We start from the raw sequence: 4,959 nt of genomic DNA, 5'->3' as shown, positions 1-4,959 counted from the left end.
GATGACCTACTGGCCCTTAAAATTTATGAGTCTAGCCTATATTGCAGGGTTGCCAAAGGTATAGCCCTTAACTGCCACCCATATCTTTCTGAATTCAGTCCAGGCGTAGTTCTACTAGTGCTCTGGGGAAAAGGATCAAAAGGGTGAAGGAGGCTGTTCAAGGGTTTCATTTCTTGAGGGGAATCCCATTCATTGCTCCTCCATGGTAGCATGCTCTTGTCAAGTTGTTGCTTCTTCTAATTTGCCAATTACCAAATAACTTTATCACTTTTTATTTATCTCAAAAAATACAAAAGGAAGCTAGAATTGTAAAATCTAATCTTTTGAATAAGGCAATATTTTCAGAGTCTGGAATGACTGACTTGTTATCAGTCAAATTCAACTTTACCACATAGTGTTTAGGGTTGGTAAACAGGCAGTTTTCAGACAGCTGATTTGGAACATCCTAGAAGTGAAAGACCCTTTGTAAATGAAGAGTGCAAAGTGGTGACTCTAGTCAATGCCACAGAATATGGCTCTACAAAGTAAAAAATGCCGTTTAAAAGCTACTCCTGGAATAGTTCCCTGTGATGCTATTTTGAAATCAGTAAGTGAATGGTATGAACACATTTAAATGGAGATTACAGAAAAATTATTTGGAAATAAATCTTAATCCTAGAAATAGAAAGAATTCAATCACTTTCTACTCTTAATTCAGAAGAGTTCAGATAATCTTTTCAACCTAAAAATGACCTCCAAACAAAATATTTAAGATGTCTTCTATGACTCAGTTGTATAAAACTGTATAGAAAATGAGCATCATGTTCAAAGGTAATGAAAATAATAGGCTTTAGAAAACATTCCTAGAATTGAAGTATACAGAAACAAAAGATGATTTACAAAGATTTATAGCAGAGATCTAGTCATCATCAGAGTCAGAATCATATATTTTTCCTCGGATGGTTTTCTTTTCCAGTTTTGTCAAGTTGGTTCCAAATTTCTTTTGGTTTTGAAATGGTGGCTCCATCAAATTTCCACTGGAATTAAGAATATCAGAACAACCGAGTCTCCATTCTAAAGTTTCTGTAGTGAAGTCATCTGTATTGCCTAGATCAGTAAAACCTACTACATAATCTTGTGTTTTTCCATCTTTCACCAGAGCTAGGGTGGGAATAACTCTGATATTCAGTCTTCCACACAGGAAAGGTGCTTTTTCCACATTTAGCTTCAGGACTTTGGTCTCCAAATGTTTCTTGGACAATATTGTCAAATGTTTACCTAGTATTTTACATCTGAATGTGGAATCTCTGTAGAAATGGCAAAGCACTTTTTTACTTTCTTTGACTTCCTGAAAAAAATCTCTCTCACTAGGAATTTCTCTGTATTCACCATGTCCTTTTGAAAGCCATTCTTGCTTCTGCTGTTGGGCTTTCTGCAGTGCTTCCAGTCTCTTCTCCTTGAGGCGCTCCAAATCGTCCTCATCCATCTGATCCAGTTTTTGAATCTCAGAGTCCAGCTGCTGTCCCACAACACTGGTTGTCTGAAGCAACTGATTCTCCAGGACTTTTGCAAACATGTCAACAGATGTATGAGCTTCCATTTTTTGGACTGTATTGTTCACTTCCTACAACCGAAATCACGGCGACTGGTGCGGTTCCCTCCCTCTCCCCCCGAGAAGTGGCGAGCGCTTGGCGGAAGGTCACGGCTACTTCTGGGTCTCTGGCAGCGGCGGCGGGGGTGGGCACCAGCCAGTTACAAACACTAAGCCCTCATTGGCTCTTTTCCACATTCGACGCGAGCCTACCGCCACCAAAGAAGAGAGGGAGTCGATATTTGTTATTCTTGAGAATTATATATTTTTTATGATATTTGAAAGGGAAATACATAGATGAGGGAGTGGGTATAAATTAATTGATGTGATGATAAAAAATATGATTTAAGAATGCAAAGGGATTGTAACAGGAGATTTAAAAAGGATGAGGCAGAAAAAGGTAAATTACATCACAGGAAGAGGCACAACAATATATTATAGTAGAGAGAAAGAAGGGGGGGAGATGAGCATCATATGAGATTTACTCTCATCTGATTTGGTTCAAGGATGGAACAACAAACTCAGTTAAGTATGGAATTCTAAATAGCTCTATATGCAGTAGGAGGGGAAAGGGGAAAGAAAAGGGAGGAGAGGCTAAAAGGGAGGGAAGAAGTAGTAAGGGAAAAGGCAAGTAAAAGGGAGGGGGCCTAAAAGAAGGAAGGGAAGACTGAGTGAATTTGTTGTCAGAAATTAAAATGCTATCATGAAGGGGAAGGGAGAAGGGAGAACTAAAAGCATAAATGGGGGAAAGAGGATGGAGGGAAAGATACAGATAACCATCATAACTGTGCATGTGAATGGGATGAACTCTCCCATAAAATGGAGTCATATAGCAGAATGGAATTAAAACCATAATCCAACAATATGTTGTTTACAAGAAACACATTTGAATGTGGGGGGTACACACAGGGTAAAGGTAAAAGGTTGGAGCAGAATATATTGTGCTTCAGATTGTGTAAGAAAAGCAGGGGTAGCAATCCTAATCTCAGATAAAGCAGATCTTAGATCTTAGTTAGATCTTAAATCTAACAGAAATAGATCTAATCAAAAGAGATAAGGAAGGAAACTATATCCTACTAAAAGGCACCATAGAAAATGAAGCAATATCTTTACTAAACATATATGCTTCAAGTGGTATAGCATCCAAATTCCTAGAGGAGAGATGTTATGGGAGTTATAGGAAGAAATAGACAGCAAAACTATACTAGTGAGGGACCTCAATCACCCCCTCTCTGAACTTGATAAATCTGGCCTCAAAATAAACAAAAAAGAAGTTAAGGAGGTGAGTAGAACTCTGAATAAGGTAGATATGATGGATTCCTGGAGGGAACTGAATGGGGATGGGGAGGAATATATCTTTTTCTGAGCAGTACTTGGCACATATACAAAAACTGACCAAGTACTAGGGAATAAAAACCTCACGATCCAGTGCAGAAAGGCAAAGATAGACAATGCATCCTTCTCAGATCATAATGAAATAAAAATTACATGTAATAAAAGGCCATAGGAAGATAAACCAAGCTGCAAACTAAATAATCTAATCTTTAAGCATGAGTGGGTTAAACAACAAATCATGGAAACAAACAACATCTTCATTGAAGAGAATGACAATAATGAGATAACCTACCAAAACTTATGGGATGCTGCAAAAGTAGTTCTTAGGGGAAGTTTTATATCTTTGAATGCCTACATGAATGAAATAGAGAAAGAGGAGATCAATGAATTGGGCATGCAGCTGAAAAAGTTAGAAAAAGAACAAATTGAAAATCCCCAAGTAAATACCAAATTAAAAATACTGAAAACCAAAGGAGAGATTAATAAAATTGATATTAAGAAAACTATAAAACTAATAAATAAAAAAGTTGGTTTTATGAAAAAATTGATAAACTTTTCATCAATTGGATTTTAAAAAAGAAAGAAGAAAACCAAATTAGCAATATCAAAAATGAAAGCAGTGAACTGACCTCCAATGAGGAGGAAATTAAAACAATAATTAGAAATTACTTTGCCCAAATTTATGCCCATAAATTCAACAATCTAAATGAGATAGATGATTATTTTTAAAAATATAAATTGCCCAGATTAACAGAAGAGGAAGTTGAATACTTAAACAACCCCATCTCAGAAAAAGAAATTGAACAAGCCATCAATGAACTCCCTAGGAAAAAATCTCCAGGGCTGCATGGATTTACAAGTCAATTCTATCAAACATTTAAGGAACAGTTAATTCCAATACTATATAGACTATTTTTGAAAATTGGGGAAGGAGTCCTCCCAAGTTCTTTTTATGATACAAATATGGTTTTGATACCTAAACCAGAAAGAGACAAAACACAGGAAGAAAATTATAGACCAATTTCTCTAATGAATATAGATGCAAAAATTTTAAAGAAGACTTTAGCAAATAGAATACAGCAAATTATCACAAGAATAATACATTATAATCAGGTAGAATTCATAACAAGAATGCAGGGTTGGTTAAATATTAGGAAAACTATTAGCATTGTGTTTGTCCTTCATTGCTGAAGAAGATCATACCATCAGAGAAATGATGACATGACTTGCACTTGACTTTGTTTTGAGTGACAGAGGGCTGTGCAGGTCACCAGCCTTGCTTCTCCTCCAGAGCCATCTGAATCCAGTGACCTGATATTCCTTGGGATGACTGGAGGTGACCCAGGATGCAGTGGGAGGCCTTGGGCCCTTTAGACCAAGGTCTTTGCAGGTACTCAGTTAGGGTGAGGTAACGCCCATTCATTGAATAGGTCTGTTTAAGAGGTAGCCAAGGCATGGCCCCTTTAATGAGGTCAAGAAAAAAAAAGACTTCAGGCTGGGTGGGAAACAGCAACAGTTACTATTGATAATCACTCTGAAGCCTAAGGAGGCCTTAGGCAGGGGCCCTTTGGAATCCCAGTTTCAGAATGCAGTAGGTTTAAGGTTTTAGGACAGGACAGGACAAGACAGGACAGGACAGGACAGGAGGACAGGACAGGACCGGAAAGGGGCCAGTAAAACATAAATCAACTGGGAATCTTCTGGTCATCGAAATTTATCTTACTTTGGAGAGGAGAAGGAAGGGGAGGGGGAGGCAGACAAGAGAGGAGGAATTGAGTTACCCAGCTAACTGGGTCCCCATTCAGCCAGCTGCATCTACTCACAGGATTGCATTTGTCCTCCATTGCCAAAGAACGGCTATTAGCATTATTGATAATATCAACAACAAGCCTATCAGAAACCACATGATTATCTCATTAGATGCAGAAAAAGCTTTTGACAAAATACAACACCCATTCCTATTGAAAACACTGGAGAGCATAGGAATGAAGGAAACTTTCCATAAAATAATAAACAGTATCTGCCTAAAACCTTCAGCAAGCATTGTAGACAAT

At 37.7% G+C, this 4,959-nt stretch overlaps 1 pseudogene; it reads right to left on the bottom strand.

Annotated features, from left to right (window-relative positions):
• Nucleotides 1–256: 256 nt before the first annotated feature.
• LOC140527545 (thioredoxin domain-containing protein 9 pseudogene) lies at nt 257–1,970 on the bottom strand (annotated as a pseudogene).
• Nucleotides 1,971–4,959: the final 2,989 nt, after the last annotated feature.

The sequence above is a fragment of the Notamacropus eugenii genome, chromosome 2 (genome assembly GCF_028372415.1).
Source record: "Notamacropus eugenii isolate mMacEug1 chromosome 2, mMacEug1.pri_v2, whole genome shotgun sequence".
NCBI classification, from domain to species: Eukaryota; Metazoa; Chordata; class Mammalia; order Diprotodontia; family Macropodidae; genus Notamacropus; species Notamacropus eugenii.
The sequence above is the reverse complement of the archived record's forward strand: the minus strand, read 5'-3'. Positions and strand labels throughout refer to the sequence as shown.